We start from the raw sequence: 27,641 nt of genomic DNA, 5'->3' as shown, positions 1-27,641 counted from the left end.
TTCCCCCGTGTCTCCCCCAGCACTTAGAACAATGCTCTGCACATAGTAAGCGCTTAACAAATACCAACATTATTAAGTGGTGGAGCTGGGAATAGAACCCAGGTCCTCTGACTCCCAGAACCGGGTTCCTTCTACTAGACCATGCTGCTTCTCTGCATCTTTCATCCAACTCAGAGCTTCAGAGGGTACTTGGCACAGAGTAAGTGCTTAAATTCATTCATTCATTCATTCAATAGTATTTATTGAGCGCTTACTATGTGCAGAGCACTGTACTAAGCGCTTGGGATGAACAAGTCAGCAACAGATAGAGACAGTCCCTGCCGTTTGACGGGCTCAAATATTATAAATAGTACAGTGTTATGCACAGAGTAAGGACTCAGGAAATAGCATTGATCATCAATCGATTGATTGAATGATCTGCCATTCTGGCCCGGATCCGTTTTTGCTAATAACCCCACGGTTTAAAGGCAGTGAGTAGATAAACAGCACGGCCAAACAGAAAGGGCCATGGTCTAACAAATATCATTAAAATAGTAATTTAAATTAAAAATTTTTTTAAAGTCAGATGGCAAGAAAAATGAGAACAGCACCTTTGCTGATCAATCCCCAATGGGATGGCCAAATCCAACTTCCCGGGTAATAATAATGACAGTTGTGTTATTTGTTAAGGGCTTATTACGTACCAGACACTGTACTAACTGTTGGATAGACACAAGATAACTGGGTGGAACACAGTCCTTGTCCCACACTGGGATCACAGTCTTAATCCCCATTTTACAAATGAGAAAACTGAGGCACAGAGATTATTGGAGAAGGGAAAGTCAGGAGTATTGGATGGTCGGGTCACTGGGGGAGAGTCAGGGATAGGGAGGGGAAAGGCAGGGGTGTTAGATGGTCCATGCGGAGTCACAGGGGGAGAGTCAAGGCTGGGAAGGATAAAGTCGGAGTTCATTCATTCAATAGTATTTATTGAGCGCTTACTGTGTGCAGAGCACTGTACTAAGCGCTTGGAATGAACAAGTCGGCAACAGATAGAGACAGTCCCTGCCGTTTGACGGGCTTACAGTCTAATCGGGGGAGACAAACAGACAAGAACAATGACAATAAATAGAGTCAAGGGGAAGAACATCTCGTAGAAACAATGGCAACTAAATAGAATCAAGGCAATTTACAATTCATTAACAAAATAAATAAGGTAATGGAAATATATACAGTTGAGCGGACGAGTACAGTGCTGTGGGGATGGGAAGGGAGAGGTGGAGGAGCAGAGGGAAAGGGGGAAAAAGAGGGTTTAGCTGCGGAGAGGTGAAGCGGGGGTGGTAGAGGGAGTAAAGGGAGAAGAGGAGCTCAGTCTGGGAAGGCCTCTTGGAGGAGGTGAGTTTTAAGTAGGGTTTTGAAGAGGGGAAGAGAATCAGTGTGGCGGAGGTGAGGAGGGAGGGCGTTCCAGGACTGCGGGAGGACGTGGCCCAGGGGTCGACGGTGGGATAGGCGAGACCGAGGGACGGTGAGGTGGTGGGTGGCGGAGGAGCGGAGCGTGCGGGGTGGGCGGTAGAAAGAGAGAAGGGAGGGGAGGTAGGAAGGGGCAAGGTGATGGAGAGCCTTGAAGCCTAGAGTGAGGAGTTTTTGTTTGGAGCGGAGGTCGATAGGCACCACTGGAGTTGTTTAAGAAGGGGAGTGACATGCCCAGATCGTTTCTGCAGGAAGATGAGCCGGGCAGCGGAGTGAAGAATAGACTGGAGCGGGGCGAGAGAGGAGGAAGGGAGGTCAGAGAGAAGGCTGACACAGTAGTCTAGCCGGGATATAACGAGAGCCCGTAGCAGTAAGGTAGCCGTTTGGGTGGAGAGGAAAGGGAGGATCTTGGCGATATTGTAAAGGTGAAACCGGTAGGTCTTGGTAACGGATAGGATGTGTGGGGTGAATGAGAGAGACGAGTCAAGGATGACACCGAGATTGCGGGCCTGAGAGACGGGAAGGATGGTCGTGCCATCCACGGTGATAGAGAAGTCTGGGAGAGGACCGGGTTTGGGAGGGAAGATGAGGAGCTCAGTCTTGCTTATGTTGAGTTTTAGGTGGCGGGCCGACATCCAGGTGGAGACGTCCTGGAGGCAGGAGGAGATGCGAGCCTGAAGGGAGGGGGAGATGTATATCTGCATGTCATCTGCGTAGAGATGGTAGTCAAAGCCGTGAGAGCGAATGAGTTCACCGAGGGAGTGAGTGTAAATGGAGAACAGAAGAGGGCCAAGAACTGACCCTTGAGGAACTCCAACAGTTAAAGGATGGGAGGGGGAGGAGGCGCCAGCAAAGGAGACCGAGAATGACCGGCCAGAGAGGTAAGAGGAGAACCAGGAGAGGACGGAGTCCGTGAAGCCAAGGTGAGATAAGGTATGGAGGAGGAGGGGATGGTCGACAGTGTCAAAGGCAGCAGAGAGGTCAAGGAGGATTAGAATGGAGTAGGAGCTATTGGATTTGGCAAGAAGGAGGTCATGGGTGACCTTCGAGAGAGCAGTCTCGGTAGAGTGGAGGGGACGGAAGCCAGATTGGAGGGGGTCTAGGAGAGAATGGGAGTTAAGGAATTCTAAGCATCGACTGTAGACGACTCATTCTAGGATTTTGGAAAGGAAGGGTAGTAGGGAGATAGGGCGATAACTGGAGGGGGAAGTGGGGTCAAGAGCGGGTTTTTTTAGGATGGGGGAGACGTGGGCATGTTGTTGGTTGGTTGGTCCATGCTGGGTCACTGGGGGAGAGTCAGGGATGAGGAGAGCCAAGATATGGGGGTCGGATGGTCACACTTCCGGGCAAGGGGTGGTGTGACCATCTGGTTGGGCTTACTGTTCAAGTTTTTGCCGGGAAAGAAGACCAACTACCAGTGGCCTGAAAGGGCTTCTGCTCCTCACCCCCTCCAACAGGGCCTGACTGAGTAGAATTAGTCAGTTAGCCAGTCCAACCTATTTACTGGGTGCTTACTGTGAACAGAGTACGGTACTATGCACTTGGGGAGAATACGATATAACAGTATAACAGATGCATTACCTGACCACAGTGAGCTTACAGTCACTGTGTAAGGGGGGAGGGGGAGATAGCACTGATATGAAGAAATACATTACAGATATGGGACTAAGTGCTGGGGTGCTGTAGGGAGGAATGCATAAAGGGACCAAGTCAGGGTGACACAGAAGGGAGTGGGAGAAGAGGAAATGAGGGCTTAGTCAGGAAAGGCATCTTGGAGGAGATGTGCCTTCAATAAGGCTTTGAAGGGGGACAGAATCATTCTCTGTCAGATATGAGGAGGGAGGCGTTCCAGGCCAGGGATAGGAGGTGGGTGAGAGGTCGGCAGGAGATGGACATGATCTAGGTAAAGTGAGAAAGTATTAATGAGATAAAGTGGGTGGGCTGGGTTGTTGTAGGTGAATAGTGAGGTGAGGTATGAAGGGGCACAGGAATTGAGTGCTTTACACCCACGGTGAGGAGTGACTTTGATGTGGAGGTGAATGGGCAACCACTGGAGTTTCTTGAGGAGTGCGGAAACACATCCTGGATGTTTCTGTAGAAAAATCATGTGGGCAGCAGAGTGAAGTGTGGACTAAATTGGGGGAGAGACTGCAGACAGGGGTACAAGAAGGTTTGATCCATCTGTAGAATTAGGGGCTTCGGGGCTTCCCTGTCCCACAGTCATGTCAGACAGAACCAGTTCCCTGCACAGAGTCCCTGTCCCCGTTTCTGGTACCACTTTCTGTGCTTGGTATGGCAACCCCCTCCTCATTCTCTCCTCCTTCAGAGATGAACTTTTAAGCATGCAAATTCATAAACAAACATATTCACCAGCCATAAACAACACCTTCTCTTAGAGGTGGTCACCCAAGTTTTGGCTCCATCATTCCATGAGGACTAGAGTTGGGAAATCTACTGCTCTGTATCCTCGCTGTAGAAATGGAAGGGGGCCCCACTTCCATAGAACATACCATTATTAGACATGGAGGGCATCCCTGCTTGTGGACAGGGATGTGCAGGGTCGAAGGTCTGCTTGGTTGGTCAACCAAAGCCAGCTCACTGCACAGAGCCTCAGTTCTTAAGTCCAGAACCAGCCTCCTTCATGACAGTGGCAGCCCCTTCCTCATTACTCTCCCCAAAGCTAGCCCCCTCTTTTACACAGGCACACGTGCACAAGTGTACACACACACACACAAGCACACACACATACCTCCACCACCACCACTATCACCTTTCCTTTGAGTAGGACTGCATTACAGGGCTTTCAGTGGTGGGGTGCATTTGAGAATTGACCTGTCTGCCCAAGTGCAGGGGGACAGTCCTCAGGGCTGGCGTTGGGATGAGCTGCATCTGCAGAATGAGCCACAGCCAGTCGGGTTCTTCCCTTGGTCATCTGGCCCCAACCTGCATACTGCTGGAGGAGGAGGCTTGTGAGGGATTTCCTCCCAGACCTTAGAGCCAATTGGACTCAGAACTAGGGAATCTTGGAACTCACCCTAAAAGCCTCCTCTGGGAATGGGGAAGAGCATCTTTGTACTCATGGGAGTGAGGCGGCACTGGAGCTTCTCCACTGGCCCCAGTCGAAGGCCATGTAGAACTGGGGAACCTGGATTAGAGATACTGAAGGTCCAGGTTCCCCCATCCTGCCTTCTGTCAACAAATGAGGACCACATATGATGCTGGGAAATAGCAGTGCTCACAGCTGGAGAGGGACTGGTACAGGGAGGTAGAAAACTTACTTGTGTTAAATCATGGATTGTAAAGAATTTATTCATGTTCACATCTGCCTCCATCCCTCTATGCAAAGATGGAGACAGACATTTATAGTGTCATGGATAGAACAGAGTCCTGGGATTCAGCAGGTCATGAGTTCTAATCGCCTGGCTCAACCACTTGTCTGCTGGGTGAGCTTGGGCAAGTCACTTCACTTCTCGGGGCCTCAGTTACCTCTTCCGTAAAATGGGGTTTGAGACTGTGAGCCCATGTGAGAAAGGGACTGTGTCCCACCCCAGCGCTTAGTACAGTACCTGGCACATAGAAAGCACTTAACAAATACCACAATTATCATCACCCAGAAAACTGCAGCTAAGCAGATTGCTTCACTCTGGCCTGTGAAAACCTGCCCAGCCCATGCTCCTCAGATCACCAGGAGAGGCTCATTTCACAGGGACTGGAAGTCCAGAACTGCAGACCCAAAAGACCTGTTTCTAGTAGAAAACCTACCTTCTGCTCTTCCACCTGTACCCCTGGTGACTCGGTCATAGGAGCCCACACAACTCTGCCTCTCAAAGACATTATGGACTGGAAACACTAGTCAACACTGTATTGCCCTCCCGTAGACCACCAGAAGCCACGCTTCTTTGGCTGATAAGGGTTCATTCTTTTGTGACCCGGCAGACAGGACCGGGGACAGGGATGTTGGACTTTTCTACAGAATTAAGAGCCCTGGCTCTTCTCGGTGCTGCGGTCAAGTCAAAGAGAACGTGGGCCCTGCACAGAGTCCCAGCCCCTGACCTGGGTGTGGCAGCCCCTTCCTGACTATTCTCCCCTTTAAGGTAAGCCTCTCATGCACAGCTATAGCGGGGCTTATTGGAAAGAGCACAGGCTTGGGAGTCAGAAGATGTGGGTTCTAATCCCACCTCTTCCACTTGCCTTTTGTGTGACCTTGGGCAAGCCACTTAACTTCTCTGTGCCTCAGTTCCCTCATCTGTAAAATGGGGATTAAAACTGTGAGCTCCACGTGGGACAACTTGATTACCTGGTATCTACCCCAGTGCACAGAACAGTGCTTGGCACATAGTAAGCACTTAAAAAATACCATAGTTATGATTATTATTATTAGACACATGCGCGGGGGCATGCACATACACACACACACACCCTCTTTTGGAGGTCTGCGCCACCCATGGCTCCATCTTGATAGCAGGGCATGTCTAGGCATTGACCTCTGTCCACATTAGGAAGATGAGCCTCAAGGTTGGACAGATGCACTAAGCAGTTTTTCTCAAATGAGTAGTGGCTAGATTGTCCCCTCAGCCATCCTCCCCTGAGCTGTGGGCTTCCCAGGGCTTGTGATTTTAGGGCTTTGAGCACACTGGACATGCAGTTGTGGGGGAGGGGGTCCTCAGGACTCACTCAGGCCTACTTTAAGGTGGGCAGAATAATCTTGGTCTCATAAGAGTGAGGCTCGTTCTCTCCTGTTCCACCGTTGACCCCTGGCCCACATCCTCCCTCTGGCCTGGAATGCCCTCCCTCCTCACATCCGCCAAACTAGCTCACTTCCCCCCTTCAGAGCCCTACTGAAAGCTCACCTCCTCTAGGAGGCCTTCCCAGACTGAGCCCCCCTTATCCTCTGCTCTTCTTCCCCTCCCCATCGCCCCGACTTCCTCCCTCTGCTCTATCCCCCTCCCCGAAGCACCTGTGTCTATATGTACATATTTCTTATTCTGTTTATTTTATTAATGATGTGCATAAACCTAGAATTCTATTTATTTCTATTGTTGCTATTGATGCCTATTTGTTTTGTTTTGTTGTCTAACTCCTTGCTTCCAGACTGAGCCCATTGTTGGGTAGGGATTGTCTCTGTTTGTCGAATGTACTTTCCAAGCGCTTAGTACAGTGCTCTGCACACCATAAGCTCTTGATAAATATGACTGAATGAATGACTGAATGAAAAAGTGGCACTGGCAGCTTTTCCTTTGAACGCTAGCCCATGGACATGTCAAGGCTCTGGACCCTGGTCTTCAGGCACCTGAAATAGCAATCTTGAGTGTCTGATGGGGACCGGATCTGTTGCAAGGAAAACCAGTGCTCAACCTGGGTGGGGAGGGAAGGAGGCAGGAAGATAGAGAAAGGGGGAGAAGCACGGACTACCTGATTTTGCCAAATGCTTTTGACCACTCTCCCCACCCTCAGCCCTGCCCCAACATGGTTAAGCGGACCTCCAGACATCTGCGGCTAAGCTGACAGCCACACTTTGCCCTACAAACACTGGCCCGGCCGCTCCTCAGATCCCCAGAAGGGGCTTGCTCTCCAGAAACTGGAGGTCTGGACCTCCAGTATAAAATTGTATAAAATTCAATTTCTAGTAAAGAAAACCTGTGGCTCCCACCTCTCACCTGCGCCCCAGGAACTCTGGTACCCACCTACTCTGTAAGCTTGTTGTGGACAGGGAATGTTTCCGTCACACTGTACTCCTCCAAATGCTTCATATCAAGCTCCACACACATTAAACACACCATCAACCCAACGGATGGATTAAAGGCACAGAACTGCGCAGTGGATAGAGTGCAGTTTCTAATACCATGCCTGTCTTCTGTCTTCCCACCCCACACTCCGTTAATTTGGGGAGATGTGGGATGTCCTAATGGAAAGAGCATGAGCCTGGAAGTTCTAATCTCACCTCTGCCAAATATCTGCTGTATGAACTTGGGCAAGTCACTTCACTTCTCTGAGCCTCAGTTACTTCATCTGTAAAATGGGGATTAAGCCTCTGTGAATCCCTGTGGGTCGGGGACTGCGTCCGACCCTATTACTCTGTATCTACCCCAGGGCATAGAAAGGTGTTTGGCAAATAGTAAATGCTTAACAAATACCACCATTTCTATTATTATTCTTTTAGAGGCTCGGAGAGGTGAAGTGACTTGCCTAAGGTCACTCAACAGACAAGTGGTAGGGCCTGGATAAGAAGCCAGGTCCTTCTGACCCACAGCACCGACTTCTAACCACTAGGCGGCGCTGCTTCCCTACCAGATCTCGATTCTGGGTGGCCGCCCCTCTCTATCGCCACCTGGTGGCACTTTGCTCTTCCAACCGCCGGCTTTACTCTCTGGGCCTCCATCTCCTCTCTCTGGGCCTCTGCCTCCTTTACCAAGTTCTTCCCCTGATCTGGAACTTCCTCTCCCTCCCTCCACACATGCCAGAGCTCCATTACCCTCATCTCCAAGGCATTAAGGTCGCAACTCTGCCAAGAAGCCTTCTCCGATTAAACCCTCTTTCACCTCCTTCTCCCTTCTACACCCTGGGAACTATGAACTTTGAATGTTCGCTATTGGCCCTCCAGCATATAGGTGTATATCTGTAAATGATGCACTCTGTGTACAGAAATGTGGTGGGTGGGTGTAAGCACCTAGGGAGAAGTTGGGACAAGAGAATGAAGTGAAAGCCTACTGGTTATTATTGATCTTTTACCGTGAGCAGAGCACTGCAGGATGTGCTGGGAGAGTAGGATACTGAGTTGATTGAGCTGACAAGAAGTTGACCGTCAAACTCTCCAATCCCTTAAGAAGACAGACAATTTAAGCAAAAGGTTTCAGGCAGCCCACTGGATCGTTAGCGAAGAACGGGTTTTCAATGTGGTCGAGAGTTTGAGAACCTCAGTTTGTGGAGCAGGGGATCAATTGACAGTAGGGGACACTGCCATGATAAGGGGGGAGGCTGAGGCAGGTGAGCAGCACAGCACCACGCGAACCATCGCACAACCGTATCATTCTCTACGCAGATGACACCCTAATCTACATCTCCTCCCCTGTGCTCTCCCCCTCCCTCCAAGCTTGTATCTTGTCCTGCCTACAGGATGTCTCCACCTGGATGTCTGCCCACCACCTAAAACTCAACATGTCTAAAACTGAGCTCCTTATCTTCCCTTCCAAATCTCATCCTCTCCCTGACTTTTCTGTCACTGTGTCTGCCAAACTAACTCTCTTCCCCTCTTCAAAGCCCAACTGAGAGCTCACCTCCTCCAGGAGGCCTTCCCAGACTGAGTCCCCCCTTTCCCTCTTCTCCTTCTCCCTTCCCCATCCCCCCCTTCTTGCCCTCTGCTCTTGCCCCTTCCCCTTCCCTCAGCACTGTGCATATTTGTATATATTATTTATTACCCTATTCATTTTGTTAATGATGTGTATGTCTCTATGATTCTATTTATCTTGATGATGTTTTGTTTTGTTCTGTTTTGCTTTGCTGTCTGTCTCCCCCGTTTAGACTGTGAGCCCATCATTAGGCAGGGCTTGTCTCTATCTGTTGCCGAATTGTACATTCCTAGCACTTAGTACAGTGCTCTGCACATAGTAAGTGCTCAATAAATACTATTGAATGAATGAATGAACCATAGCCTCTGCAAATGTTGCAGAACTCTCAGGTGGAGTCCAAAGCGAAGTGTAGGTTGAACCAAAAACTCACGGAGAACAGAAGATTCCTTCTGGTCACTTTAGGAATATTTTTCCAAGTAAAGGGGTCTCTGCAGAGACATTCATGAATTCAAGCATTCACAATATGAAAGTCCTTCCAGTGAAGATAGAATATGGTCTTTTTTGAGAAGACATTAATAGTGGTAATAGGAAAAAGCACTTACTATGTGCAAAGCACTGCTGTGAGTACCAGGAAGGACTACACAGGTGGAAATAACTTCATTCCAATGGAAACATTGGTTAATAATTGGCAAGTCCACCAATGATGTCACTTTGGTGAATTTGCTGGTCATGAGCCAGTGTTTCAATGAGAAATAAGAGAATGACTTCTAACCCTCCTCTGAAAAATGGGGGTTAGGACCTGCGTCCTGGCCATGGTCCCCCTCTGCCTCCCGGCCCTGGACCCCTCCTCCTCTTGGCCCTAGTCCCCTCTAACACCTGAACTTGGTCCCCCTCTATCACCCTGCCCTGGTCCCCCTTTACATCCTGGCCCTGGTGCCCCCCAAACTTCAGGCCCTGGTCCCCCTCTCCCTCCGGCCCCGGGTCTCCTCTACCTCCCTGCCTTGGTTCCCCTGTTCCACCTGGCCCTGGTCGCTCTCTGCCTCCTGACTCTTGTGCCCTGGTTCTTCACGGACCCCGTCCCCTCTGCCTCCCGTCCTTGGTCCCCCTCTATCTCCCAGACATGGGTCCCTCTACATTTTCTCCTTGTTCCCTCTCTACCTCCCAACCCTTGGTCCCTCTACATCTCCACGTTGGTTCCCTTCTGCTTTCCAGCCCTGGACCCCCTCTTTCTTCTGGCCCTGATCCCCCTCTGCTTCCCAGCCCAGATCCCTCTCTTCCTCCCGGCCCTGGGCCCCCTATGCCACATGCCCCTTTCCCCCTCTACCTCATGGCCCAGATATCCCTCTGCCTCCCAGTGCTGGTTCCCCTCTGCCTCCCAGCTCTGGTCACACTGTGCATCCAGGTCCTGGTCCCCCTCTCCCTCCTGGTCCTAGTTTCCCTCTGCCTCCTGGCCCCTATCACCCTCTGCCACCCTGACCTGGTCACTCTCTGCCCCTTGGCCCTGGTCCCCCTCTGCCTCAGGTATCTGGTCGGCCTCTGCCTCCCGGGCCTGGTGCCCCTCTGTATCCTGGTCCTAGTATCCCTCTGCCTCCCCGCCTTTGTCCCCCCCAACCTTCTTGCCCTGGTCCCCCTCTCCCTTCTGGTCCTGGATCCCTGCTGCCCCTGGTCCCCCTCTACTTCTCTGCCCTGATCCACCTCTTCCACCCAGCCCTGGTTCCCCTCTGCCTCCCGGACCTGATCCCCAACTGCCTCCTGCACCTCGTCCCCCTCTGCCTCCCGGCCTTGGTCCCCCTGTACCTCCCAGTCCTGGGTGCCCTCTACCTCCCAGCTCTGGTCCCTCTCTCTTCTGGCCTTGGATCTCCTCTACCTTCCTCCCGTCCTTGGTTCCCTTCTAACTCCCTGCCCTGGGAGTTGCCCTGGTCAACCTCTGCCTCCCTGCCCTGCTCCCCCTCTACCTACCGGCCCTGGTCCCCCTCTGCCCCTTGGCCCTGGTCCCCCTTGGCCCCCCAGCTCTGGTCCCCCCTGCCTCCTGGCCCTGGTCCCCTTATGCCTCTCGTCCTGGCCCCCCATACCTCCTGCACATGGTCCCCCCACAACCTTCCAGCCCTGGTCCCCCTCTCTCTCCAGCCCTGGGACCCTGCCCTGGTCCCCCTCTGCCTCCCAGCCCTGCTCCCCCTCTGCCCCCTGGACCTGGTCATTCATTCATTCATTCATTCAATAGTATTTATTGAGCACTTACTATGTGCAGAGCACTGTACTAAGCACTTGGAATGTACAATTTGGCAACAGAGACAATCCCTGCCCATTGATGGGCTTACAGTCTAATCGGGGGAGACAGACAGACAAAAACAATAGCAATAAATAGAATCAAGAGGATGTACATCTCATTAACAAAATAAATAGGGTAATAAAAATATATAAAATGAGCACAGTACTGAGGGAATGGGAAGGGAGAGGGGAAGGAGCAGAGGGAAAGGGGGCTTAGCTGAGGGGAGGTAAGGGAGGCAGCGAGGCAGCAGAGGGAGCAGAGCGAAAAGGGGAAGCTCAGTCTGGGAAGGCTTCTTGGAGGAGGTGAGCTCTCAGTAGGGCTTTGAAGAGGGGAAGAGAGTTAGTTTGGCGGAGGTGAGGAGGGAGGGCATTCCAGGACAGTGGAAGGATGTGGGCCAGGAGTCAACAGCGGCATAGATTGCCTTGATTCTATTTAGTTGCCATTGTTTTTACGAGATGTTCTTCCCCTTGACTCTATTTATTGCCATTGTTCTCGTCTGTCCGTCTCCCCCGATTAGACTGTAAGCCCGTCAAACGGCAGGGACTGTCTCTATCTGTTGCCGACTTGTTCATTCCAAGCGCTTAGTACAGTGCTCTGCACATAGTAAGCGCTCAATAAATACTATTGAATGAATTGAATGAACGGGGGACGGTGAGGAGGTGGGCGGCAGAGGAGCGGAGCCTATGGGGTGGGCAGTAGAAAGAGAGAAAGGAGGCGAGGTAGGAGGGGGCAAGATGATGGAGAGCCTTGAAGCCAAGAGGGAGGAGTTTTTGTTGCGTGCGAAGGTTGATTGGCAACCCCTGGAAGTTTTTGAGGAGGGGAGTGACCTGCCCAGAGCGTTTCTGCAGGAACATGATCTGGGCAGCAGAATGAAGAATAGACTGGAGTGGGAGAAACAGGAGGAAGGAAGATCAGAGAGAAGGCTGACACAGTAATCCAGCCGGGATATTATGAGAGCCTGTACCAGTAAGATAGCTGTTTGGATGGAGAGGGAAGGGCGGATCTTGGTGATATTATAAAGGTGAGACTGGCAGGCCTTGATGACGGATTGGATGTGTGGAGTGAATGAGGTCACCCTCTGTCCCCCAGCCCAGGTCCCCCTCTCTCCTGGCCCAGGTATCCCTCTGTCTCCCGGCCCTAGTCCCCCTCTGCCACTCTGCCCAGGTACCCCTCTGGCTCCCAGGCCTGATCATCCACTGCCTCTCAGCCCTGGGCACCCTCTGCCTCCCGGCCCTGGGTACCCGCAGCCTCCCAAGCCTGGACCCCTAAATCTCCTGGCCCTGGCCCTCCCCCAACCTTCTGGCCCTGATCCCCCTCTGCCTCCCTGCTCTGGTCGCTCTCTGCCCCCAGGCCCTGGTTCCCCTTTACCTTCTGGCCCTGAACCCACCCAACCTTCTGGCCCTGGTCCCCCTCTCCCTCTGGCTCTGGGTCCCCTCTACCTCCCTCCCTTGTCCCCCTCTTCCTCCCATCCTTGGTCCCCTTCTAACTTCCTGCCCTGGATCCCTCTACATCTCCACGCTGGTCCCCTTCTGCCTCCCGGCCCTGGTTCCTCTCTTTCTTCCGGCCCTGATCCCCCCTCTGCCTCATGGTCCTTGGTCCTCTCTACCTGTCCGTTCTGGTCCCCCTTTTCGCATGGTCCCCCTATTCATTCAATATTCAAAAGTATTTACTGAGTGCTTACTATGTGCAGAGCACTGTGCCGCACGGCCCCTGTCCCTCTCTATCTCATGGCCCAGGTGCTGGTTCCCCTCCGCCTCCCAGACCTGGTCCCACTCTGCTTCCCTGCCCTGGTGCCCCTATTCCTCCCCACCCTTGTTCCCCCCAACATCCCTGCCCTGGCCCCCTTCTCCTTCCTGGTCCTGGGTCCCCTCTACCTGCTGCCCCAGCCCTGGTCCCCCTCTACCTCCCTGCCCTGGCATCCCTTTGCTTCCCGGTCCTGGTCCCCCTTTACCTCCTGTCCCTGGTCCCCCCGCACACCTCTGGCCCTGGTCCCCCTCTCCCTCCGGCCCTGGGTCCCCTCTACCTCCCAGCCCTGATCCCTCTCTGCTTCCCAGCCCTGGAGCCCCTCTGCCTCCCGAGTCTGGTCCCCCCTGCCTCCCAGCCCTGGTACCCCTTTGCATCCTGGCTCTGGTCCCCCTCAACCTTCCAGCCCTGGTCCCCCTCTCCCTCTGGCACTGGGTCCCCTCTACCTCCCTGCCCTGGCCCTGCTCTTCTGCCTGGCCCTGGCCTTTCTCTGCCTCCCAACTCTTGCACCTCAGTTCTTCAAGGTCCTCATCCCGCTAGACGTTCTGGCCCTGGTTTCCCCTGCCTCCCAGCCTTGGTCACTCTGCCCCCCCCCCCCGCTGTCCTGGTGCTCCTTTGTCTCCTAGCCCTGGTCCCTCCCTACCTCCTGGCCCTGGTCCCCTTTTCCCTCCTGGCCTTGGGTCTCCTCTATCTTCCGGCCCTGTTCCCCCTCTTCCTTCAGGACCTGGTCCCCCTCTACCTCTCTGCCCTGGTCCCACTCTTCCACCTGGCCCTGGTCCCCCTCTACCTCTCAGCCCTGGTCCCTCTCTCCCTCCTGGCCTAGGGTCTCTTCTACCTTCTGGACAATGTCCCCCTCTGCCTCCTAGCCCAGATTCCCCTCTGCCTCCCTACCTTAGTCCACCTGTGCCCCCTAGCCCTAGTCCCCTTCTGCCTCCTAGCCCAGATCCCCCTGTGCCTCCCTACCTTAGTCCACCTGTGCCCCCCTAGACCTAGTGCCCCTCTGACTCCCTGCCCTGGTCTCCATCTGCCTCCCTATCCTGTGGCTCTTGACATCCTGGCCCTGGTCCCCCTCTGCCTCCCTGCCCTGATCCCCCTGTGCCTCCCAGCCCTGATCCTCCTCTGCCTCCTGGCTCTGGTCACCCTCTGACTCCCTGCCCTGGTCCCCCTCTACCACTTGGCCCTGGTCCCCCTCCCCCCCCCCAGCCTTGGTATCCCTCTCCCTCCTGGCCCTAGTCCCCCTCTGCCTCCTGGCCCTGGTCCCCCCACCCCCCTGCTCTGATCCTCCTCTGCGGCCTGGCACTGGTCCCCCTCTGTCTCTTGCTTCCCTACCCTGGTCCCCCTCTTCCACCTGGCCCTGTTCCCTCTCTACTTCCCAGTTCTGGTGCCCCAGTTCTTCCCAGCCCTTGTCCCCTTGTACCTCCCAGCCCTGGTTCCCCTATGCTGCATGGCCCTGGTCCCTCTCTGCCCCCCAGCTCTGGTCACTCTCTGCCCCTGGCACTGGTCCTCGTCTACCATCCAGTCCTGGTCCCCTCTGCCTCCCAGATCTGGTCCCCCTCTGCCTCTCAGTCCTGGTCCCTTTCTGCTTCCCTGCCCTGGTCATCCTTTTCTGCCTGGCCCTGGTCCCTCTCTGCCTCGCGACTCTGGTGCCCCGGTTCTTCCCAGCCCTCTTCCTCTTGTTCCTGGTCCCCTTCCACCTCTCTGACCTGGTACCCTTATGTCTCCTGGTCCTGGTCCCCCTTTACCTTCCGGACCTTGTCCCCCCAAAGCTTCTGGCCCTGGTACCCCTCTACCTCCCAGTCCTGGTGGCCCTCTGCCTCTTGGACCTGGTCCCCCTCTGCCACCCAACCCAGGCCCCCCTCTGCCTCCTGGCACAGGTCCCCCTCTGCCTCCCAGACTTTTTCTCCCTCTGCCTACCGGTCCCGGTCCCCCTGTGCCTCATGGCCCTTGGTCCCCTCTACCTGCACGTTCTACTCCCCCTCTGCCTCCCAACCCTGATCCCCCTCTGCCTCCCGGCTGGGATTCCCCCTCTTCCTCCCAGCCCTGGTTCCCCTATGTCACATGGCCCTGATCCCCCTATGCTGCATGGCCCTGGTCCCCCTCTGCCTCTGGCCTAGGTCCCCCTCTGCCTACTGGTCCTGGTCCCCATTTACCTCCTGACCCCAGTCCCCCAACCTTCCAGCCCTGGTCCACCCTCTCCCTCCAGCCTTGGGTCCTCTCTACCTTCCTGCCCTAATCCCCCTCTTCCCCCCATCCCTGGTCCCCCTCTACCTCCTGGCCCTGGGTCCCTCTACATCTCCACCCTGGTCCCTCTCTACCTCCTGGACCTCATCCCCCTCTCCCTCCTGGACCTCGTCCCTCTCTCCCTCCCAGCCTTGGGTCTCCTTTACCTTCCAGCCCTGGTCCCTCTCTGCCTTCTGGCCTTGGTACTCCTATGCCTTCCGGCCCTGGTCGCCCTCTACCTCCCGGGTCTGGTCCCCCTCTGCCTGCCAGCCATGGTCACCCTCTGCCCCCCATCTCTGGTCCCCCTTTGCCTCTTGGCCCTGATCCCCCTCTAACCTCCAGCCCTTGTCCGCCCCACCTCACGGCCCAGGTCCCCCTCTGTGTCGCAGTACCAGCCTCTCTGCAGGGTATAGCAGCCCCCGCCTCACTCTTCTCCTCTTCCGAAAGGGAACTCTTAAGCATGCAAATTCATAGACAAACATATTATCCAGCCATAAACTGCACCTTCCCTTAAAGGTGGCAGTCCAGCTTAGAGGTGGCTTCATCTGTCCACAAAAACAAGAGTTGGGAAATCTATTGCTCTGTATCCTCACTGAAGACATGGAGGAGGGGGGCCACTCCCATAGGAGCTACCACTATTAGGCATGGAGGAGGTCCCCACTTGCAGGAAGAGGTAGGCAAGGCCCCAGGTCTGCTCAGTTGGTCCACCAAAGCCAGCTCCCTACACAGCCCCTCAGGTCCCGAGTCCAGAACCAGCTTCCCTGATGACAGTGACACCCTCTTCCTCATTACTTTCCCCAAAGCTAGCCCCCTTTTTTATGCAGGCACACACATGTGCCCGCGCATGCACAGACACACACACACCTCCCCACTCCCCCTAGCAACACCACCACCTCCATCTTTCCTTTGAGTGGGACTGTACTTCAGGGCTTTCAATGGTGGGCTGCATTTGAGAATTGACCTGACTGCCCAAGTGCAGGGGACAGGCCTCAGTGCTGAGGAGTTGGGATGATCTGCATCTGCAGAAGGAGCAACTGCCAGTTGGCTTCTGCCCTTGGTCATCTGGCCCCAACCTGTACATTACTGGAGAAGGCCTGTGGAGGTTTTCCTCTCAGAGCTAAGAACCAAATGCACCCAGAACTAGGGGTGCTTGGGACTCATCATCAAAGCCTCCTCTGGGGATGGAGAAAGATAGCCTCATGGGAGTGAGGCAGCAATGGAGCTTCTCAACTAGCCCTGGTTGGTGAGAGATATAGACCTAGAGAACCTGGATTAGAGATGTTGAGGGTCGAGCTTCCCACATCCTGCCTTCAGTCAACAGATGAGGACCACATCTGCTTCCAGGACGTAACAGTGCTCACAGCTGGAGAGTGAGTGGTTTTGGGTGGCAGAAAACTTACTTGCTTGAAATTATTAATTATAAGCTATGTATTCATATTCATGTCTGTCTCCATTCGTCTGGACAAAGGGATGTAGACAAACATTCATGGCATAGTTGATAGAACAGGGACATGAGAGTCAGAAGGTCATGGGTTCTAATCCCGTCTCGGCCACTTGTCTGCTCTGTGACCTTGGGCAAGTCATTTCCCTTCTCTCAGCTTCAGTTCTCTCATCTTTAAAATGGGGATAGAGACTGTGAGCCTCATATGGAATGGACTGTGTCCAACCTGATTGGTTTCTATACACCCCAGCGCTTAGTACGGTGCCTGGCCACATAGTAAACGCTTACAAATACTACATTATATGCAGGGAAACTGTCTGTTAATTCTCTTGTATTGTACTCTCCCAAGAGCTTAGAACAAGGCTCTGAACCTAGTAAGTACTCCATAAACACTGACCGATTTGCCCAACACTTTGCCCAACACTTCAGAGGTTAGGTTGACACCCTGAAAACCACAGCTAAAAGCTGATTGCTTCACTCTGCTCTACCACTTGCCCAGCCCTAATTCCTCCGATTCCCAGGAGAGGCTCATATCACAGGGACTGGAAGTCCAGAACTGCAGACCAAACAGATCCATTTCTAGGAAAATGCTATTTGCATCCCTAGTGACTTGGTCTCAGGAACCCACACAACTCTGTTGCTCAAAGAAAGATGAACTGGAAACACTAATCAACACTGTGTCCCCCTGACATAGTTCCCCAGAAACCACCACTGTCGGTCACAAAACTTCTTCAGCTCTTAAGGGTTCATTCCTTTGTGGCCCAATAGACAGGACTGGGCACAGGAATGTTGGACCTTTCTACAGAATTAAGGGCCCTGGGTCTTCTCAGAGCTGTGCCCAGCACAGAGCCCCTGCCTGTGTATGGGGTGTGACAGCCCCTTTCTCGCTATTCTCCCCCTTAGCCTTTGTCTCGTACATACTTACATACATACACACGGCTTGGTTTAGAGGAAAGAGCACGGGCTTGGGAAGCAGAAGACATGGGTTCTAATTCTGCCTCCTCCACTTGTCTGGTGTGTGACTTTGGGCAAGCCTCTTAACTTCTCTGTGCTCCAGTTACCTCATCTGTAACATGGGGATTCAGACTGTGAGCCCCACAAGGGACAAATTGATTACCTTCTATCTACCCCAGCGCTTAGAACAGTGCTTGGCACACAGTAAGCGCTTAACAAATGCCATAATTATTATTATTATTATACACATGCACATAGGCACACTCTCTCTCTCTCTCTCTCTCACACACACACACACACACACCCCTCCCTTTTGGAGGACTGTGCACACAATGCCTCAAACCTGATAGCAGAGCTTGTCTGGCATTGACTACTGTCTACATTAGAAAGATGAACCTCAAGGTTGGAGAGATGCATTAAGCAGTTTTTCTAAATTGAATAATAGTGAGATTGGCCCCTCGGCCATCCTGTCCTGAGCTGCGCGCTGCCAGGAGGTTGTAACTGTAGGGCTTCGATCACAGTGCACATGCAATTGTGGGGGAGGGCGTCCTCGGGACTCACTCAGGCCTCCTCTGGGGATGCGCAAAAGAACCTCAGTCTCACAGGAATGAAGTGGCACTGGAGCTTCTCCTCTGGTCCCAGCCTATGGTCATGTAGAATTCTGGACCCTGGCCTTAAGGAACCTGAATTAGCGATCCTGAACGTCTGATTGGGACCACATCTGTTGCAAGGAAAACCAGTGCTCAAAGCTGGGAGTGGAGGGGGGAGGAAGGGAGGCAGGGAAAGCAGGGGGAAGGACAGACAGCCTAGTTTTGCCAAAACTTTTGACCACTCCCCACTGACCCCCGGCCCCACCCTACATGGTGAAGCAGACACCCAGACATCTGCAGCTAAGTTGACTGCCCTACTCTGACCTACAAGGCTTGCCCATCCCCTTCTCACATCCCCAGGAGAGGTGGTTCCCCAGAGACTGGAGGTACAGAACTGCACACTGTATAGAATTCACTTTCTAGAAAAGAAAACCTGCTTTGTCTTCCCACCTGCACCCCCCAATTCTGTTACTCCAGGAACTCCAGTCCCCACTAGACTGTAACAACTAGACTTGTTGAAGGCAGGGAATGTGTCTGTCATATTGTACTCTCCCAAGTAACAACAATAATAATAATGTTGGTATTTGTTAAGCACTTACTACGTGCCAAGCACTGTTCTAAGTGCTGGGGGAGATACAGGGTAATCAGGTTGTCCCACGTGAGGCTCACAGTTAATCCCCATTTTACAGATGAGGTAACTGAGGCACAGAGAAGTTAAGTGACTTGCCCACAGTCACACAGCTGACAAGTGGCAGAGCTGGGAATCGAACCCATGACCTCTGACTCCAAAGCCCAGGCTCTTTTCCACTAAGCCACGCTGCTTCTCCTACTTAGTACAGTGATCTGCAAACAGCAAGTGCTCCATCAACCTGACTGATCGATTGAAAGTGCAGAACTGCACAATGGATAGATTGCAATTTCTAGTAAATACTGGTCTTCTGTCCTCGCTGCCCACACCCCTGCTGACTTGACCTCAGGCAGGAGTCTGCACACTCTGCTTCTCAGGGAAAATTGGATAGACACTTACAGACACTTACAGACACTCTGTCCTCCTCCTGAAATTATATCCCACTAGCATCTGTGTCGAGTCCTTTCTGGGCTATGCAGTTACATTGCAGACAGGACTACAGTCACAGGGAAGCTTTACCCACTTATAGAATTAAGGGCCCTGGGTCTTCTCAGACCCAATCAAGTCAGACAGAACTAGATTCCTGTACAGAGCCCCAGCCCCTGTTCTTCCATGAGTGGCAACCACCTCAACAATCTTCTTCCCCTCACCACCCTCTTATTCACACACACACACACACACACACACACACACACACACACACACACTCTCTCTCCCACTCCCACTCCCTTTGAAATAGCAGTACAAACCACTCAGTAATGGGGTAAACTTGGGAGTTGAATGTGCCCACAGTGAAAGAGGTCAAGAAGAAGCATTGAGCAGCTGTTCTGGAGAGATTCCCCTGGCTCCTGGAACCAAAACCATCTTCTGTTCTCCTGTTGGCACTAACTGTTACTCTGGGAGGCTGCACCTCTCTATCAGCCCAAGGTGGCTGGACCTGGTGGCAGTATAGTATATTAATTCATTCATTCAATCATATTTATTGAGTGTTTACTATGTTCAGTGTACTGTAATAAGCACTTGGAAAGTATAATTCAGCAACAAATAGAGACAATCCCTACCCAGTAATGGGCTCACATTCTAAAGGGGGGACAGACATCAAAACAAGAAAATAGGCATCAAGAGCATCATATAAATACATAGAATTATAGATATATCCACATCATGAAAGAAGCAAATAGAATAATAAATATGTACATATATACACAAGCGTTGTGGGGTCAGGAGGGAGCTAGAGCAGAGGGAGTGTCGGGGCGATAGTAAAGGGAGGAAGAGCAGAGGAAAAGGGAGGCTTAGTCTGGAAAGGCCTCCTGGAGGAGGTGAGTTTTCAGTAGGGTTTTGAAGGGGGAAGTGTGTTAGATTGGCAGAGGTGAGAAGGGAGGGTATTCCAGGCCAGAGGTAGGTAAGTGACTTTCCAAGGTCACTGAACAGACAAGTGGCCGGGCTTGGAGTAGAATCCAGGTCCTTCTCTCCCTCAGGCCGGGGCTCTATCCACTAGGCGGCACTGTTTTTCTTCCATATAATAATAATAGCACTTTTCTAAGCGCTGGGATAGATACGAGGTAATCAGGTTGTCCCACGTAGGGCTCACAGTCTTAATCCCCATTTTACAGATGAGATAACTGAGGCACAGAAAAGTAAAGTGACTTGCCTAAAGTCACACAGCTGATAAGTGTTGGAGCCGGGGTGCTACTGATGTCTGTCCACTTGCTTTGTTTTGTTTTGTTGTCTGCCTCCCCCCTTCTAGACTATGAGCCCATTAGGAAGGGATTGTCTCTAATTGTTGCCAAACTGTACTGCAAACTGTTACAGTGCTCTGCACACAGTAAGCACTTTATAAATACTATTGAATGAATTAGAAGAAATGACCCCCAAGCCTCTGACTCTTTCCACTAAGCCACACTGCTTCTAGTGAATGTGACTCCTCTGCCGCCCGCCTTCTATCACTCCTCGACTCTGCCAACCTCCTGCTCCACTCCACTTGGCCCACTCACCAACTTGGACACACACTTGTTCTATCGTCTCTAACAGGTACACAATCTCCTCTCTCATCAACTCTGAAATCCCTCTCTCTGATTATAACCTTCTCACCAGCCTTCTCACACTCCTCCTCCCCGTAAATCTGTATTACTTCCCCACAGAGACCTCCGCTCTCTCAACCCCATCCATCTCTCTCAGTGCATCACACCCCACCTTGTCTCCCTACCCACTCTACCTTCAAGCATGCCCATATCTCCCCCATCCTCAAAAAACCCTTCCTTGAACCCATAGCCCCCTCCAGGTATCGCCCCATCACCCTCCTACCCTTCCTTTCCAAATTCCTGGAGCAAGTCATCTACAGCTGCCTCAAATTCCTCTTCTCCAGCTCTCTCCTGCACCACCTCCAATCTAGTTTCCATCAACTCCACTCCACTAAAATCGACCTCTCGAAGGTCACCGATGACCTACTTCTCACCAATTCCAATTGTTTCTCCTCCATCCTAATCCTCCTCAACCTTTGACACTGCGACCACCCCCTTCTCATCAACATTATCCTCCTCCTCAACGTTATTATCCAACCTTGGCTTCACTGACTTCATCCTCTCCTGGTTCTCCTCTTATTTCTCTGGCCATTCATTCTCAGGCTCCTTCCCGGGCTCCACCCGCCTCCCCCACCCCATCCCTTAATTGTAAGGGTTCCTCAAGGGTGAGTTGTTGGTCCCCTTCTATTCACCATCTATACTCACTCCCTAGGTGAACTCACTGGCTCCCATGACTTCAACTATCACCTCTATGTGGATGATACCCAACTCTCTATCTTAATTTAATGTTGGTATTTGTTAAGCGCTTACTATGTGCCGAGCACTGTTCTAAGCGCTGGGGTAGACACAGGGGAATCAGGTTGTCCCACGTGGGGCTCACAGTCTTAATCCCCATTTTACAGATGAGGGAACTGAGGCACCGAGAAGTTAAGTGACTTGCCCAAAGTCACACAGCTGGCAAGTGGCAGAGCCGGGGTTTGAACCCATGACCTCTGACTCCAAAGCCCGTGCTCTTTCCAGTGGGCCACGCTGCTTCTAATGTTTATTTAGAAAAAGAGTCTTCATTATCACATGAGGTTACGCAGTTTGGATTCTATGCCATTGCCCCAAGGCAGATTACTGTCAGGTACTATTCTAGAACAGATCCCACTGAATACTGGTTATTCCATTAAACTGGGATCTGGAAACTGAGAAAAGGGATTAAGCTGCTAATGGGCTCCAGTCATAACCTTTAATAAACAAAAGTGTGACCTTATCCATTGATATTACAGGGTATGGAATAACTGTCTTGACCAGAACTTTGCTTTATGCAACACCTACGTTTCAATCGATCATTCAATCAATCGTATTTATTGAGGGCTTACTGTGGGCAGAGTACTATACTATGTGGTTGGGGAGAGTATAATGTAATAGAGATGATAAACACATTCCCTTCCCTCAAGGAGCTTACAATTTAGAGGTGGAGACAGATATTAAAATAAATTGCGGATATGTATAAAAGGGCTGTGGGGCTGAGTTTCACCATCAAGCAAAATATTTTGGGGAAAGATTGCATTAATCAGATAATAATAATAATAATAATGGTATCTGTTAAGCACTTATGTGCCAAGCACTGTTCTAAGTGCTGGAGTAGAATCAAGATCATAAGGTTGGACAGAGTCCCTTATCCCACATAGGGCTCCACAGTCTTCCGGATGAGGGAACTGAGGCACAGGGACGTGAAGTGACTTGCCCAAAGTCACAGCAGATAGGTGGCGGAGCCAGGATTAGAACTCACAAACTTCTGACTCCCAGGCCCGTGCTCTATCCACTAGGCCATGCTGCTTCTCTAAAGATAAATGTTCCAGAATTATTTGCAATGTACCAGTGCTGAATTTTTGCTGAATTTATTTTAACAAATAAATAACATTTTTTTTTCTTTTATGGGGGAGAAGGGGTTGTGTTAGGACCTACTTAAGTCATTCTTAAGTCAATTAAGTTAATAGCATCGCTTATTGGGCATGAAGAGTGGAATTTATTTTGAAAATAATTCTAGCACAGTGAGTTTCCATCTAGAAGAGTTAAGATGAATTAGACCTACTACATCAAGCAGTGATGTCAATGTAAGTAAACTAACATCTTCCCCGCCCCAACCCATAGTATGTGTTTATTTCACACTTTAACACTAACCCTACCAGGTGAATGAATAATGATGATGATAATAACAATAATAATAATAGTATTTGTTAAGTGTTTACTATGAGCCAAGCTCTGTACTAAGCGCTGGGGTAGATACAAGATAATCAGGTCCCACATAGGGCTCACAGCCTAAGTCAGAGGGAGAATAGGTATTGACTGATCATTTTGCAAATGGGGGAACTGAAGCACAGAGAAGTGACTTGTCCAAGGTCATACAGCACACAAGTGGCAGAGTTGGGATCAGAACCCACGTCCTCTGACTCCCAGGCCTTTGCTCTTTTCACTAGGCCAAGTGGCTGAAGAAATCCAGTGCTTAGAACAGTGCCCGACATAAAATAAGCGCTTGGCAGATACCATAAAAATAAATAAATAAATCAGATGGCAGGAGAGTAGCAACTTTACTGAAAACACTGAGGACGACTCACAGGTTCTGTACTTTCCGGGACTATGATGACCATGAAGATGAGGCGTTCACAGGTAAAGGATTTTGGCAGGTATGGAAAACTCTGCGAGTCTCTAGGTTCCTTTAAACTTCCCTGCAAGGCTGACCTCTCCTTAAAACAACGTAGGCTAGAAGAATTCCCATTTATCAGGCACTTACCGGGTGGGTTAAAGACCACGATGTCATCCAATATCTTCTCCCCTGCTCTCTTGCCCTCCCTCCAGGCTCACATTTCCTCTTGTCTTCAGGACACTTCCACCTGGAGGTCCTCCCACCAATTAAAACTCAAACACGTCCACAACTGAGCTCCCTATCTTCCCTCCCAAACTCTGGGCTCTTCCTGACTTCCCCATCACTGGATGGCATAACCTCTTTCCCATCTCACAAGCCCACAACCTCAGTGTCATTCTCAACTCTGATCTCTCATTCAGCCTACACTTCCAATATGTCACCAAAACCTGCCGGTCTCACCTTCACAGCATCTCCAAGATCCGTCCTTTCCTCTCCATCCAAACTGCTACCACATTAGTACAATCACTCATCCTATCCTGACTAGATGACTGCATCAGCCTCCTTTCTGATCTCCCCACCTCCTGTCTCTCCCTACTTCAGTCCATACTTCAGTATGCTGCCTGGATTATCTTTCTACAAAAACGTCCTGGGCATGTCACCCCCCTCCTCAAAAAACTCTAGTGGTTGCCTATCCACCTCTGTATCAAGCAAAAACTCCTCACTATTGGCTTCAAAGCTCCCCCTCCCCTTGCCCCCTCCTGCCTCAACTCCCTGCTCTCCTTCTCCATCCCAGCTCGCACACTCCGCTCCTCTGGTGTGTGCCTCGTTCTTGCCTGTCCCACTGTCGACTCCTGGCTCGTGTCCTACCTCTGGCCTGTAATGCTTTCCCTCCTCAAATCTGTCAATCACACTTCAAAGCCCTACTGAAGGCTCACCTCCTCCAGGAGGCCTTCCCAGACTGAGCCCTGCTTTTCCTTAGCTCCCCCTCCCCCCCCACCTCCCCCCAACTCGCTACCTGTGCTCTACCCCACCTCCCCGTCCCACAGCACTTGGATATATACGTACATATCTATAATTCTATTTATTTATATTAATAACTGTTTAACTTGTTTTGATGTATATATATATATAATTATATTTATTTATATTGATGTTACTGATGCCTGTTTACTTGTTTTGATGTCTGTCCTCTCCCTTTTAGACTGTGAGCCTGTTGTGAGCAGAGATTGTCTCTTTGTTGCTGAACTGTACTTTCCAAGTGCTTAGTACAGTGCTGTGCACACAGTAAGCGCTCAATAAATTAGATTGAATGAATGAATCTGGAGGGCCGCGCCTCTCTATTGCCACTGGTGGCACTTTGCTCCTCCAGTGCCGGCTTAAACCCTGGGCCTCCATCTCCTTTATCTCATGTTGGGTTGCTGTGGCATTAGATCTTCATCAAATAATCAGATCGGACCACGTCCCTCATCTTCACCAGCTGTACATGGAGAGGTGGAGCGGTCCATCATGACCCCCCACAAAATGACCCATGGGCGTCACAGAGGGAGAGGTGGCCAGAGGGGAGAGCATACCGGTAGTGGCAGGTCTGCCGCCAGTCTCCTGGGAGATCCAGGGCCAGCGTTTTTGTCTGTCCAAGCCCGGGACCAGCCACCGTCCATCCTCTTTCGGAGTCGGTCTGAGAGTGCGAGGCTTTGGGAAGGACACGGCCAAACCGATCAATCAAGCTGAAGTCTCGAACTAGTGTCCGTCATTTGTGGTCCTCCGTACTGTGTGCTCAGGAGCATTTAATAATGATAATAATAATTATGGCTTCTGTTGAGTACTTACTATGTGTCAGGCACTGCACTAAGCATATTGGGTTGGACACAAACTCTGACCCAAATGAGGCACAGAGTCTTGAGCCCCATTTTACAGATGAGGGAACTGAGGCACAGAGAGTTTAAGAGACTTGCTCAAGGTCACACAGCAGATACGTTGAGGAGGCAGGATTAGAACCCATGACCTTCTGAACATCCCCACCCCACACAAGTTATGCATATAACTATAAGTTACAGAATATAAACGACTCATTTGTTCATATTTCTGTCTCCCTGAAGGCTGAGCAACAGATCGGGGATGACAGAGCCCAAAGCTTTTTTTCTCCTTAAACACTTATTACACACCAGGTACCGTACTAAACACTGGGGTAGATAAAAGCTAATCGGGTTGGATTCAGGTCCTGGGCTACATGGGACTCAGAAATCCCCATGTAATCCCCATTTCACAGAAAAGGTAACTGAGGCACAGAAGAGTGAAGTGCACAAGGTCATACAGCAGACAAGTGGCAGAGTTAGGATTAGAACCCAGGTTCTCTGATTCCCAGGAAAGGGCTCTTTCCTTCTAGACCACACTGCTTGTCTGCCTGTCTTAGTAGGGTGCTTGGCACATAGTGAGTGATTAAATATTAAAAATAGTACAGTGCTCTGCACAGAATAAGGACTCAATAAATAGCATTCATTGATTGATCGAATGATCTGGCATTCCAGTCCAGATCCATTTTTGCTAGTAACCCCACTGCTTAAAGGCAGTTAATAGATTAAAGTGCAGCTGACTAGAAAGAGCCAAGACCTAACAAATACCATTAAAATAATAATTAAAATAAAAAACTCAGGTGGCAAGAGAAATGAGAGCAGGACCTAGGCGGATCAATCCCTCACAGAATGGGCCAAATTCATTCATTCATTCAATAGTATTTATTGAGCGCTTACTATGTGCAGAGCACTGTACTAAGCGCTTGGGATGAACAAGTCGGCAACAGATAGAGACAGTCCCTGCCGTTTGACGGGCTTACAGTCTAATCGGGGGAGACGGACAGACAAGAACAATGGCAAATCTGGCTTCGCAGATAATAATAATAACTGTGGTAATTGTTTAGCACTTATTATGTGCCAGACACTGCCCTAACCACTGGGGTAGATACAAGATAATTGGGTTGGACACAGTACCTGTCCCACACTGGGCTCCCAGTCAGTCTCCATTTTACAAATGTGGAAACTGAGGCACAGAGATTAATGAAGAAGGTAAGGAGGTCAAGGGGGTTGGATGGTCCCTGCCAGGTCCCTAGGAGAAAGTCAGGGATGAGGAGGGGAGAGGCAAGGTGTTAGATGGTCCATTCTGGGTCGCTAGGGGAGAGTCTCCAATATGGCTTCCACCCTCTTCACTCCACTGAAAACGCCCTCTCAAAGATTACCAATGACCTCCTTCTTGCCAAATCCAACGGCTCCTACTCCATCCTAATCATCCTTGACCTTTCAGCTGTCTTTGACACTGTCGACCGTCTCCTTCTCCTCAACATGTTATCCAACCTTAATAATAATAAAAATGATGGTATTTGTTAAGCACTTACCATGTGTGAAGCACTGTTCTAAGCGCTGGGGTTGATACAAGGTAATCAGATTGCCCCACATGGGCCTTATAGTCTAAATCCCCATTTTACAGGTGAGGTCACTGAGGCACAGAGAAGTTAAGCGACTTACCAAAGTCACACAGCAGACAAGTGGCAGAGTCGGGATTATAACCCATGACCTCTGATTCCCAAGCCCGGGCTCTTTCCACTAAACCACGATGCTTCTCTGACTCTGACTCTCTGACTCTGACTTCTCTGACTCTGATGCTTGGCTTCTCTGACTCTATCCTGTCCTGGTTCTCCTCATCTCTCTGGCCCTTCAATTCTCAGTCTCCTTTGTGGGGTCCTCCTCCCGCTCCCATCCCCTAACTGGAGGGGTCCCTCAAGGGTCAGTTCTTGCTCCCCTTCTATTGGAGATTCATTCGCTCCCACACCTTCCACTGTCATCTCTACGCAGATGACATGCAAATCTTTATCTCTTCCCCAGTTCTCTCTCCCTCCCTCCAGGCTCTCATCTCCTCCTGCCTTCAGAACATCTCTATTTGGATGTCCTCCTGCCACCTCAAACTCAACAGGCCCAAGACAGAGCTCCTTATCTTCCCTAGGGCACGGGCTTGGGAGTCAGATGGGTTCTAAGCCCGCTCTGCCACTTAGCTGTGTGACTTTGGGCCAGTTACTTAACTTCTCTGTGCCTCAGTTACCTCATCTGTAAAATGGGGATTAAGACTGTGAATCACACAAGGGACAACCTGATTACCTTGTATCTACCCCAGCACTTAGAACGGGGCTTGACACACAGTAAGCGATTAACAAACACCATCATTATTATTCCATCCCAAACCCTGGCCTCTCCTGATCTTTCCCGTCCCCGTGGATGGTATAACCATCCTTCCTGTCTCACAAGACTGTAACCTTGGTGTCATCCTTGACTCTGCTCTCTCATTCACCCCACACAACCAATCCATCACCAAATCCTGCCAGTCTCACCTTCACCTGTCGCCAAGATCCACCCTTTCCTCTCTG

The sequence above is a fragment of the Ornithorhynchus anatinus genome, chromosome 3, assembly GCF_004115215.2.
Source record: "Ornithorhynchus anatinus isolate Pmale09 chromosome 3, mOrnAna1.pri.v4, whole genome shotgun sequence".
Classification (NCBI taxonomy): domain Eukaryota; kingdom Metazoa; phylum Chordata; class Mammalia; order Monotremata; family Ornithorhynchidae; genus Ornithorhynchus; species Ornithorhynchus anatinus.
This window is presented reverse-complemented; position numbering follows the sequence as displayed.